This window comes from Triticum aestivum, chromosome 5A (genome assembly GCF_018294505.1).
Source record: "Triticum aestivum cultivar Chinese Spring chromosome 5A, IWGSC CS RefSeq v2.1, whole genome shotgun sequence".
Lineage (NCBI taxonomy): Eukaryota > Viridiplantae > Streptophyta > Magnoliopsida > Poales > Poaceae > Triticum > Triticum aestivum.
Genome location: NC_057806.1, coordinates 516,518,566 through 516,532,743, shown reverse-complemented (window position 1 = coordinate 516,532,743; position 14,178 = coordinate 516,518,566).

The following is a 14,178-nucleotide window of genomic DNA, read 5'->3' as shown; positions in this document are numbered from 1 at the left end:
TATTGCTTACGCACTTCATATTGTTTTTTAGAGTAGCCCTGATAACCCACAAGTATAGGGGATGGCAACAGTTTTCGAGGGTAGAATATCCAACCCAAATTTATTGATTCGACACAAAGGGAGCCAAAGAATATTCTCAAGTATTAGCAGCTGAGTTGTCAATTCAACCACACCTGGAAACTTAATATCTGCAGCAAAGTGTTTAGTAGCAAAGTAATATTATAGTGGTGGTAATGGTAGCAAAAGGTAATGGTAGCAACAGGTAATTTTTTGGGTGTTTTATATTGATGATAACAATAGCAACGGAAAAGCAAATAAGCGAAGAACAATATATGGAAAGCTTGTAGGAAATGGATCGGTGATGGAGAATTATGCTGGATGCGATCAATCATGTAACAGTCATAACCTAGGGTGACACAGAACTAGCTCCAATTCATCAATGTAATGTAGGCATGTATTCCGAATATAGTCATACGTGCTTATGGAAAAGAACGTGCATGACATCTTTTGTCCTACCCTCCTGTGGCAGCGGGGTCCTATTGGAAACTAAGGGATATTATGACCTCCTTTTAATACAATAACGGAACAAAGCATTAACACATAGTGAATACATGAACTCCTCAAACTACGGTATTCACCGGTAAGTATCCCGATTATTGTCACTTCGGGGTTAACGGATCATAACACATAATAGGTGACTATAGACTTGCAATATAGGATCAAGCACTCTCATATATTGATGAAAAGATAATAGGTTCAGATCTTAAATCATGGCACTCGGGCCCTCGTGACAAGCCTTAAGCATAGTAAGGTCATAGCAACATCAATCTCAGAACATAGTGGATACTAGGGATCAAAACCTAACAAAACTAACTCGATTACATGATAAATCTCATCCAACCCATCACCGTCCAGCAAGCCTATGATGGAATTACTCACGCATGGAGGTGAGCATCATGAAATTGGTGATGGAGGAAGGTTGATGATGACGACGGCGACGGATTCCCCTCTCCGGAGCCCCAAACGGACTCCAGATCAGCCCTCCCGAGAGAGTTTAGGGCTTGGCAGCGGCTCCTTATCGTAAAACATGATGAATCCTTCTCCCTGGTTTTTTCTCCCCGAAAGTGAATATATGGAGTCAAGGTTGAGGTCGGTGGAGCGTCAGGGGGCCCACGAGGCAGGGGTGCGTGCCCAGGGGGGTAGGGCGTGCCCCCACCCTCGTGGACAGGTGGAGGCCCCCCTGACGTGGATCTTCCTTCCAGTATTTATTATATATTCCAAAATAATTCTCCGTTGATTTTCAGGTCATCCCGAGAACTTTAATTTCTGCACAAAAATAACACCATGGCAATTCTGCTGAAAACAGTGTCAATCTGGGTTAGTTCCATTCAAATCATGCAAGTTAGAGTCCAAAAAAAGGGCAAAAGTGTTTCGAAAAGTAGATACGACAGAGACGTATCAACTCCCCCAAGCTTAAACATTTGCTTGTCCTCAAGCAATTCAGTTGATAAACTGAAAGTGATAAAGAATTTTTTACAAACTCTATTTCCTCTTGTTGTTGGAAATATGCAAAGCAATCATTCAAGTTTTTAGCAAAGATTATGAACTAACCACATTCACAATAACATTTAGGTCTCATGTCTACTCATATCAATGGCATAATCAACTAGCGAGCAATAATAATAAATCTCGGATGATAACGCTTTCTCAAAACAATCATGATATGATATAACAAGATGGTATCTCGCTAGCCCTGTCTAAGACCGCAAATCATTAATGCAAAGCACCTTCAAAATCAAGGACTGACTAGACATTGTAATTCATCATAAAAGAGATCCAGTCAAGTCATACTCAATGTAAACTAAAAGTAATGGATGCAAATGACAGCGGTGCTCTCCAGCTGGTGCTTTTTAATATGAGGATGATGACTCAACATAAAAGTAAATGGATAGGCCCTTCACAGAGGGAAGTAGGGATTTGTAGAGGTGCCAGAGCTCGGTTTTGAAATATATATGAATAATATTTTGAGCGGTATACTTTGATTGTCAACATAACAACCAAGAGATGGCGATATCTTCCATGCTACACACATTATAGGCGGTTCCCAAATAGAGTGGTAAATTTTATACTCCCCATCCACCAACAAGCAACAATCCATGGCTTGCTCGAAAAAATGAGTGCCTTCAACTAACAACCGTCCCGGGGGAGTTCTGTTTGTAATTATTTTGATTTGATTTGCATGAAGCATGGCACTGGGCATCTTGGTGACCAGCCATTTTCTCGTGAGTGAGGAGGAGGGTCCACTTCTTTTGAGAATAACCCGCCTAACTGTTCGAAATATGCCCTCGGGGCAATAATAAAAGCATTATTATTATATTTCCTTGTTCATGATAATTGTCTTTATTCATGCTATAATTGTGTTATCCGGAAATCGTAATACATGTGTGAATAAGAGACATCAACATGTCCCTAGTAAGCCTCTAGTTGACTAGCTCGTTGATCAACAGATAGTCATGGTTTCCTGACTATGGACATTGGATGTCATTGATAATGAGATCACATCATTAGGAGAATGATGTGATGGACAAGACCCAATCCTAAACATAGCACAAGATCGTATAGTTCGTTTGCTAGAGTTTTCCAATGTCAAGTATCTTTTCCTTAGACCATGAGATCGTGTAACTCCCGGATACCATAGGAGTACTTTGGGTATACCAAACGTCACAACGTAACTGGGTGACTATAAAGGTATACTACGGGTATCTCCGAAAGTTTCTGTTGGGTTGACACGGATCAAGACTGGGATTTGTCACTCCGTATGACGGAGAGGTATCACTGGGCCCACTCGGTAATGCATCATCATTATGAGCTCAAAGTGACCAAGTGTCTGGTCAAGGGATCATGCATTACGGTACGAGTAAAGTGACTTGCCGGTAACGAGATTGAACGAGGTATTGGGATACCGACGATCGAATCTCGGGCAAGTAACATACCGATTAACAAAGGGAATTGTATACGGGGTTGCTTGAATCCTCGACATCGTGGTTCATCCGATGAGATCATCGAGGAGCATGTGGGAGCCAACATGGGTATCCAGATCCCGCTGTTGGTTATTGACCGGAGAGCAATCTCGGTCATGTCTACATGTCTCCCGAACCCGTAGGGTCTACACACTTAAGGTTCGGTGACGCTAGGGTTGTAGGGATATGTATATGCAGTAACCCGAATGTTGTTTGGAGTCCCGGATGAGATCCCGGACATCACGAGGAGTTTCGGAATGGTCTGGAGGTAAAGAATTATATATAGGAAGTGCTATTTCGGCCATCGGGACAAGTTTTGGGGTCATCGGTATTGTACCGGGACCACCGGAAGGATCTCTGCAGAACAAGACATTATGAACGCTTGGCAGGCACGTACCGATGACTACTCCCTCGTTCAGTGCGGCATGCTTTACAGCTTAGAGACGGGGCTCCAAAAACGTTTTGAGAGACACGGAGCATATGAGATGTTCGAAGAGCTGAAAATGGTTTTCCAATCTCATGCCCGGGTCGAGAGATATCAAGTCTCCGACAAGTTCTTCAGCTGTAAGATGGAGGAAAACAGTTCTGTCAGTGAGCACATACTCACTATGTCTGGGTTGCATAACTGCTTGACTCAGCTGGGAGTTAATCTCCCGGATGATGCAGTCATTGACAGAATCCTTCAGTCGCTTCCACCGAGCTACAAGAGCTTTGTGATGAACTTCAATATGCAGGGGATGGAAAAGACCATTCCCGAAGTATTTGCAATGCTGAAATCAGCAGAGGTAGAAGTCAAAAAGGAACATCAAGTGTTGATGGTGAATAAAACCACTAAGTTCAAGAAAGGCAAGGGTAAGAAAAACTTCAAGAAGGACGGCAAGGGAGTTGCCGCGCCCGGCAAGCAAGCTGCTGGGAAGAAGCCAAAGAATGGACCCAAGCCCGAGACTGAGTGCTTTTATTGCAAGGGAAGTGGTCACTGGAAGCGGAACTGCCCCAAATACTTGGCGGGCAAGAAGGCCGACATCACGAAAGGTATATGTGATATACATGGAATTGATGTGTACCTTACTAGTACTCGTAGTAGCTCTTGGGTATTTGATAATGGTGCAGTTGCTCACATTTGTAACTCAAAGTAGGAGCTGCAGAATAAAGGGAGACTGGCGAAGGACGAGGTGACGATGCACGTTGGGAATGGTTCCAAGGTCGATGTGATCGCCGTCGGCACGCTACCTCTACATTTACCTACGGGATTAGTTTTGAACCTCAACAATTGTTATTTAGTACCAAGTTTGAGCATGAACATTGTATCAGGATCTCGTTTAATATGATATGGCTAATCATTTAAATCCGAGAATAATGGTTGTTCTATTTATATGAGAGATATGTTTTATGGTCATTCTCCGATGTTGAATGGTTTATTCTTAATGAATCTTGAGCGTAATGCTACACATATTCATAGTGTGAGTACCAAAAGATGTAAGGTTGATAATGATAGTCCCACATACTTGTGGCACTGCCGCCTTGGTCACATAGGTGTCAAGCGCATGAAGAAGCTCCATGCAGATGGACTTTTAGAGTCTCTTGATTACGAATCATTTGACACGTGCGAACCATGCCTCATGGGTAAAATGACCAAGACTCCGTTCTCAGGAACAATGGAGCGAGCAACCAACTTATTGGAAATCATACATATTGATGTGTGCAGTCGAATGAGTGTTGAGGCTCGCGGTGGCTATCGTTATGTTCTCACCCTCACTGATGACTTGAGTAGGTATGGGTATATCTATTTAATGAAACACAAGTCTGAGACCTTTGAAAAGTACAAGGAATTTCAGAGTGAGGTTGAAAATCAACGTGACAGGAAAATCAAGTTCCTGCGATCAGATCGTGGAGGAGAATACTTGAGTCACGAATTTGGCACACACTTAAGAAAATGTGGAATAGTTTCACAACTCACGCCGCCTGGAACACCTCAGCGTAATGGTGTGTCCGAACGTCGTAATCGCACTCTATTAGATATGGTGCGATCTATGATGTCTCTTACCGATTTACCACTATCTTTTTGGGGCTATGCTTTAGAGACTGCCGCATTCACTTTAAATAGGGCTCCGTCGAAATCCTTTGAGACGACACCGTATGAATTATGGTTTGGGAAGAAACCTAAGCTGTCGTTTCTAAAAGTTTGGGGATGCGATGCTTATGTCAAGAAACTTCAACCTGAAAAGCTCGAACCCAAGTCGGAAAAATGCGTCTTCATAGGATACCCTAAAGAAACTATTGGGTATACCTTCTACCTCAGATCCGAAGGCAAGATCTTTGTTGCCAAGAATGGATCATTTCTAGAGAAAGAGTTTCTCTCGAAAGAAGTAAGTGGGAGGAAAGTAGAACTTGATGAAGTATTACCTCTTGAACCGGAAAATGGCGCAACTCAAGAAAATGTTCCAAAGGTGCCTGCACAGACTAGAGAGGAAGTTAATGATGATGATCATGAAACTTCAGATCAAGTTGCTACTGAACTTCATAGGTCCACAAGGACACGTTCCGCACCAGAGTGGTACGGCAACCCTGTCTTGGAAATCATGTTGTTAGACAATGGTGAACCTTCAAACTATGAAGAAGCGATGGCGGGCCCGGATTCCGACAAATGGCTAGAAGCCATGAAATCCGAGATAGGATCCATGGATGAAAACGAAGTATGGACTTTGACTGACTTGCCCGTTGAGCGGCGAGCCATAGAAAATAAATGGATCTTTAAGAAGAAGACAGACGCGGATGGTAATGTGACCATCTACAAAGCTCGACTTATCGCTAAGGGTTATCGACAAGTTCAAGGGGTTGACTACGATGAGACTTTCTCACCGGTAGCGAAGCTAAAGTCCGTCCGAATCATGTTAGCAATTGCCGCATTCTATGATTATGAGATATGGCAAATGGACGTCAAAACGACATTCCTTAATGGTTTCCTTAAGGAAGAATTGTATATGATGCAGCCGGAAGGTTTTGTCAACCCTAAGAATGCTAACAAGGTGTGCAAGCTCCAACGCTCGATTTATGGGCTGGTGCAAGCATCTCGGAGTTGGAACATTCGCTTTGATGAGATGATCAAAGCGTTTGGGTTTACGCAGACTTATGGAGAAGCCCGCGTTTACAAGAAAGTGAGTGGGAGCTCTGTAGCATTTCTCATATTATATGTAGATGACATACTTTTGATGGGAAATGATATAGAACTCTTGGATAGCATTAAGGCCTACTTGAATAAGAATTTTTCAATGAAGGACCTTGGAGAAGCTGCTTATATATTAGGCATCAAGATCTATAGAGATAGATCAAGACGCCTCATAGGTCTTTCACAAAGCACATACCTTGATAAGATATTGAAGAAGTTCAATATGGATCAGTCTAAGAAGGGGTTCTTGCCTGTGTTACAAGGTGTGAAATTGAGCTTAGCTCAATGTCCGACCACGGCAGAAGATATAGAAGAGATGAGCGTCATCCCCTATGCCTCAGCCATAGGTTCTATTATGTATGCCATGCCGTGTACCAGACCTGATGTAAACCTTGCCGTAAGTTTGGTAGGTAGGTACCAAAGTAATCCCGGCAAGGAACACTGGACAACGGTCAAGAATATCCTGAACTACCTGAAAAGGACTAAGGAAATGTTTCTCGTTTATGGAGGTGACGAAGAGCTCGTCGTAAAGGGTTACGTCGACGCTTGCTTTGACACAGATCTGGATGACTCTAAGTCACAAACCGGATACGTGTATATTTTGAATGGTGGGGCAGTAAGCTGGTGCAGTTGCAAGCAGAGCGTCGTGGCGGGATCTACATGTGAAGCGGAGTACATGGCAGCCTCGGAGGCAGCACATGAAGCAATATGGGTGAAGGAGTTCATCACCGACCTAGGAGTCATACCCAATGCGTCGGGGCCAATCAAACTCTTCTGTGACAACACTAGACCTATTGCACTTGCCAAGGAGCCCAGGTTTCACAAGAAGACCAGGCACATCAAGCGTCGCTTCAACTCCATTCGTGAAAATGTTCAATATGGAGACATAGATATTTGTAAAGTACATACGGACCTGAATGTAGCAGATCCGTTGACTAAACCTCTCCCCAGAGCAAAACATGATCAACACCAGAATTCCATGGGTGTTCGATTCATCACAATGTAACTAGATTACTGACTCTAGTGCAAGTGGGAGACTGTTGGAAATATGCCCTAGAGGCAATAATAAAAGCATTATTATTATATTTCCTTGTTCATGATAATTGTCTTTATTCATGCTATAATTGTGTTATCCGGAAATCGTAATACATGTGTGAATAATATACACCAACATGTCCCTAGTAAGCCTCTAGTTGACTAGCTCGTTGATCAATAGATAGTCATGGTTTCCAGACTATGGACATTGGATGTCATTGATAACGAGATCACATCATTAGGAGAATGATGTGATGGACAAGACCCAATCCTAAACATAGCACAAGATCGTATAGTTTGTTTGCTAGAGTTTTCCAATGTCAAGTATCTTTTCCTTAGACCATGAGATCGTGTAACTCCTGGATACTGTAGGAGTACTTTGGGTATACCAAACGTCACAACGTAACTGGGTGACTATAAAGGTATACTACGGGTATCTCCGAAAGTTTCTGTTGGGTTGACACGGATCAAGACTGGGATTTGTCACTCCGTATGATGGAGAGGTATCACTGGGCCCACTCGGTAATGCATCATCATTATGAGCTCAAAGTGACCAAGTGTCTGGTCACGGGATCATGCATTACGGTACGAGTAAAGTGACTTGCCGGTAATGAGATTGAACGAGGTATTGGGATACCGACGATCGAATCTCGGGCAAGTAACATACCGATTGACAAAGGGAATTATATACGGGGTTGCTTGAATCCTCGACATCATCGTTCATCCGATGAGATCATCGAGGAGCATGTGGGAGCCAACATGGGTATCCAGATCCCGATGTTGGTTATTGACCAGAGAGCAATCTCGGTCATGTCTACATGTCTCCCGAACCCGTAGGGTCTACACACTTAAGGTTCGGTGACGCTAGGGTTGTAGGGATATGTATATGCAGTAACCCGAATGTTGTTCGGAGTCCCGGATGAGATCCCGGACATCACGAGGAGTTTCAGAATGGTCCGGAGTTAAAGAATTATATATAGGAAGTGCTATTTCGGCCATCGGGACAAGTTTCGGGGTCACCGGTGTTGTACCGGGACCACCGGAAGCGCCCCGGGGGTCCACCAGGTGGGGCCACCTATCCCGGAGGGCCCCATGGGCTGAAGTGGGAAGGGATCCAGCCCAAAGTGGGCTGGAGCGTCACTTCCCCCTAGGGCCCATGCGCCTAGGGTGGGGGAAACCCTAAAGGGGGCGCCCCGTTGCTTGGGGGGCAAGCCCCCTCCCCTTGGCCGCCGCCCCCCCTAGGAGATTGCATCTCCTATGGCCAGCGCCCCCCCGTAGGCCGCCTATATATAGTGGGGGGGGGAGGAAGGGCCTCATACTTTTGCCCCTAGTGCTTCCCTCTCCCTCTCCAGCACCTCCTCCTCCTCCATAGAGCTTGGCGAAGCCCTGCCGGAGTACTGCAGCTCCATCACCACCACACCGTCGTGCTGCTGCTGGAGCCATCTTCCTCAACCTCTCCTTCCCCCTTGCTGGATCAAGAAGGAGGATACGTTACGCTGACCGTACGTGTGTTGAACGGGGAGGTGCCGTCCGTTTGGTGCTAGGATCTCCGGTGATTCAGATCACGTCGAGTACGACTCCCTCATCCCCGTTCTTTGAACGCTTCCGCTCGCGATCTACAAGGTACGTAGATGCATCCAATCACTCGTTGCTAGATGAACTCATAGATGGATCTTGGTGAAACCGTAGGAAATTTTTTGTTTTCTGCAACGTTCCCCAACACTAACATGGAAGATACAGAGAGCCCTAGTTGATACATGAGCTATTCGAACATAGAAAACAAAATGTTTATTTGAAGGTTTAGAGTTTGGCAGATACAAATTTACTTGGAACGGGAGGTAGATACCGTATATAGGTAGGTATGGTGTACTGATATGGAATAACTTTGGGGTTTATGGAATTTGATGCACAAGCAGTATTCCCACTTAGTACAGGTAAAGGCTAGCAAAAGACTGGGAAGCAACCAGCTAGAGAGCGACAACAGTCATGAACATGCATTAAAATTAATCAACACCGAATGCAAGCATGAGTAGGATATAATGTACCATGAACATAAATATCGTAGAGGCTACGTTGACTTTGTTTCAACTACATACGTGAACATGTGCCAAGTCAAGCCACTCGAATCATGCAAAAGAGGATACCATCCTATCATACCACATCATAACCATTTTAATAGCATGTTGCCATGCAATGTACTCCGGGCCTGAATCCTGGCCCTTGGATGGGTTTCTAGTCGTATTCAGGCCGTGGGGGCCCAGTAGGTGGCATTTTTTTTGTTTTTTTGTTGCTTTATTTATTTTCTTTTGTTTTTTGCTTTATTTTTTAATTCTTTATGCTTTTAGTTTTAGAAAAATTATAAACTTTTTGTTAATGCCATTAGTTTTCAAATTTGAAAACACTTATTTTGTTTTTTTTGTTTTCTTTGTTGCTTTATTTATTTTATTTTGTTTCTACTTACAACAAAATACTTATTGTTGCTATTTTTTTCCATTTTTTGTTTTGTTTTCTGCATTATTTATTTTCTTTTGTTTTTTGCTTTATTTTTTTATTCTTTTTGCTTTTAGTTTTAGAAAAATTATAAACTTTCTGTTAGCGCCATTAGTTTTCAAATTTGAATACACTTTTTTAGTTTTTTTTTGTTTTCTTTGTTGCTTTATTTATTTTATTTTGTGATTAACTTTACTATAAAAATAGTTTTTTTCCTGTTTTTTGATTTGTTTTTTGCATTATTTATTTTCTTTTGTTTTTTGCTTTAATTTTTAATTCTATTTGCTTTTAGGTTAGCAAAATTATAAACTTTTTGTTAGTGCCATTAGTTTTAGAAAAATTATAAACTTTCTGTTAGTGCCATTAGTTTTCAAATTTGAATAGTTAAAATTTGAATTCTTTGAAAATTGTTTGAATCACAAGTTTGTGATTAACTTACTAAAAAATGAGAATAGATGCGCTTATAGAGAAAATTCAACCTAAATTCCTAGTAAATTTCTATGAATTTCAGAGAAATTCACTATGAATTTAGGTTAAACTTTTCTCTATTAGTGCATCTATTTTCACTTTGAGAGGAGCTCAATAAGGTAGAGAGGGAAGGGCTTATAAACCGGTGTGAGCCCCCTTCGGTTGGCGAGGTGGGACTAAACTCTGCCCGCAACGAGGACCAACCCTTTAGTCCCGGTTTGTGGCACAAACCGGGACTAATGGTCATGGGCCAGGGGCGAGGAGAAAAATTATAAACTTTCTGTTAGTGCCATTAGTTTTAGAAAGTTGAAAGTTGAAAGTTGGCATGGGCCAGGGACTAATGGTCATGGTATTACAAGGGCCGAACCATAAGACATGAAAGCATTTCAAATGAACTCTGAAAAAGTTGAAAGTTGGCATGGTATCATAATTTCACCCACATAGCATGTGCATGTACAAAACGGACAATGGTAGCATGTTCCTGTGTTACAAAGTTGGCATGGTATCATCATAATAGTTGCGGGAGAAAGTCTTCACTTTTTCTTCGCTTGTGTCATTTGCTTATTGCGCCGTAACCATGGATAATCTTCATTGTTTATCAGGATGCTTGGGTCAGCCTTGACATTGAAGGGAGGAATTTCATGAAACTTTTCATAATCTTCAGACATGTCTGTCTTGCCGTCCACTCCCAGGATGTCCCTTTTTCCTGAAAGAACTATGTGGCGCTTTGGCTCATCGTATGATGTATTCGCTTCCTTATCTTTTCTTTTTCTCGGTTTGGTAGACATGTCCTTCACATAGATAACCTGTGCCACATCATTGGCTAGGACGAACGGTTCATGAGTGTACCCAAGATTTTTCAGATCCACTGTTGTCATTCCGTACTGTGGGTCTACCTGTACCCCGCCGCCTAACAGATTGACCCATTTGCACTTAAATAAAGGGACCTTAAAATCAGGTCCATAGTCAAGTTCCCATATGTCCACTATGTAACCATAATATGTGTCCTTTCCACTCTCGGTTGCTGCATCAAAGCGGACACCGCTGTTTTGGTTGGTGCTCTTTTGATCTTGGGCGATCGTGTAAAATGTATTCCCATTTATCTCGTATCCTTTGTAAGTCAATACAGTCAAAGATGGTCCCCTAGACAACAAGTACAACTCATCACAAACAGTGTTGTCACCTCTGAGACGTGTTTCCAACCAACTACTGAAAGTCCTGATGTGTTCACATGTAATCCAGTCGTCGCACTGCTCCGGGTGTTTGGAGCGCAGACTGTTCTTGTGTTCATCGACATACGGGGTCACCAAAGTAGAGTTCTGTAGAACTGTGTAGTGTGCTTGAGACCAAGAATATTCGTCCCTGCATATTATTGAGTCTCTTCCAAGAGTGCCTTTTCCAGTCAGTCTCCCCTCATACCGCGATTTAGGGAGACCTATCTTCTTAAGGCCAGGAATGAAGTCAACATGAAACCCGATAACATCCTCTGTTTGATGGCCCATGAAGATACTTCCTTCTGGCCTAGCGCGGTTACGGACACATTTCTTTAGGACTCCCATGAACTTCTCAAAGGGGAACATATTGTGTAGAAATACGGGCCCCAGGATGACAATCTCGTCGACTAGATGAACTAGGACGTGCGTCATGATATTGAAGAAGGATGGTGGGAACACCAGCTCGAAACTGACAAGACATTGCGCCACATCACTCCTTAGCCTTGGTACGATTTCTGGATCGATCACCTTCTGAGAGATTGCATTGAGGAATCCACATAGCTTCACAATGGCTAATCGGACGTTTTCCGATAGAAGCCCCCTCAATGCAACCGGAAGCAGTTGTGTCATAATCACGTGGCAGTCATGAGACTTCAGGTTCTGAAACTTTTTCTCTGGCATAATTATTATTCCCTTTATATTCGACGAGAAGCCAGTCGTGACCTTCATACTGAGCAGGCATTCAAAGAAGATTTCTTTCTCTTCTTTTGTAAGAGCGTAGCTGGCAGGACCTTTATACTGCTTCGGAGGCATGCTGTCTTTTTCGTGCAAACGTTGCAGGTCCTCCCGTGCCTCAGGTGTATCTTTTGTCTTCCCATACACGCCCAAGAAGCCTAGCAGGTTCACGCAAAGGTTCTTCGTCACATGCATCACGTCGATTGAGGAGCGGACCTCTAGGTCTTTCCAGTAGGGTAGGTCCCAAAATATAGATTTCTTCTTGAACATGGGTGCGTGTCACTGAGCGTCATTCGGAACAACTAGTCCACCGGGACCCTCTCCAAAGATTACGTAGTGTAAATCATTGACCATAGCAAGTACGTGATCACCGGTACGCATGGCGGGCTTCTTCCGGTGATCTACTTCACCTTTGAAATGCTTGCCTTTCTTTCGACATTGATGGTTGGTCGTAAGAAATCGATAATGGCCCAGGTACACATTCTTCCTGCATTTGTCCAGGTATATACTTTCAGTGTCATCTAAACAGTGCATGCATGCGTGGTATCCTTTGTTTGTCTGTCCTGAAAGGTTACTGAGAGTGGGCCAATCGTTGATGGTCACGAACAGCAACGCCTTAAGGTTAAATTCCTCCTGTCTGTGCTCATCCCACGTACGTACACCGTTTCCATTCCACAGCTGTAAATGTTCTTCAACTAATAGCCTTAGGTACACATCAATTTCATTGCCGGGTTGCTTAGGGCCTTGGATGAGAACTGGCATCATAATGAACTTCCGCTTCATGCACATCCAAGGAGGAAGGTTATACATACATAGAGTCACGGGCCAGGTGCTGTGATTGCTGCTCTGCTCCCCGAAAGGATTAATGCCATCCGCGCTTAAAGAAAACCATACATTCCTTGGGTCCTTTGCAAACTCATCCCAGTACTTTCTCTCGATTTTTCTCCACTGCGACCCGTCAGCGGGTGCTCTCAACTTCCCATCTTTCTTTCGGTTCTCACTGTGCCATCGCATCAACTTGGCATGCTCTTCGTTTCTGAACAGACGTTTCAACCGTGGTATTATAGGAGCATACCACATCACCTTCGCAGGAACCCTCTTCCTGGGGGGCTCGCCGTCAACATCACCAGGGTCATCTCGTCTGATCTTATACCGCAATGCACCGCATACCGGGCATGCGTTCAGATTCTTGTATGCATCGTGGTAGAGGATGCAGTCATTAGGGAATGCATGTATCTTCTCCACCTCCAATCCTAGAGGGCATACGACCTTCTTTGTTGCGTATGTACTGTCGGGCAATTCGTTATCCTTTGGAAGCTTCTTCTTCAATATTTTCAGTAGCTTCTCAAATCCTTTGTCAACCACAACATTCTCTGCCTTCCACTGCAGCAATTCCAGTACGGTACCGAGCTTTGTCTTGCCATCTTCGCAATTGGGGTATAACCCTTTTTTGTGATCCTCTAACATGCGATCGAACTTCAGCTTCTCCTTTTGACTTTCACATTGCGTCCTTGCATCGACAATGACCCGGCGGAGATCATCATCATCGGGCACATCGTCTGGTTCCTCTTGATCTTCAGCAGCTTCACCCGTTGCAGCATCATTTGGGCACATCGTCTGGTTCCTCTTGATCTTCACTAGCTCCCCCCGTTGCAGCATCACCGTATTCAGGGGGCACATAGTTGTCATCATACTCTTCTTCTTCGCCGTCTTCCATCATAACCCCTATTTCTCCATGCCTCATCCAAAAATTATAGTGTGGCCTCAAACCCTTGTAAAGCAGGTGGGGGTGAAGGATTTTCTGGTTAGAGTAAGACCTCGTATTCCCACATTCAGTGCATGGACAACACATAAAACCATTCTGCTTGTTTGCCTCAGCCGCATCGAGAAACTCATGCACGCCCTTAATGTACTCGCAGGTGTGTTTGTCACCGTACATCCATTGCCGGTTGATCTGCGTGCATTATATATAATTAAGTGTCCAAATTAATAGAAGTTCATCATCACATTAAAACCAAAGTGCATACATAGTTCTCATCTAACAACATAT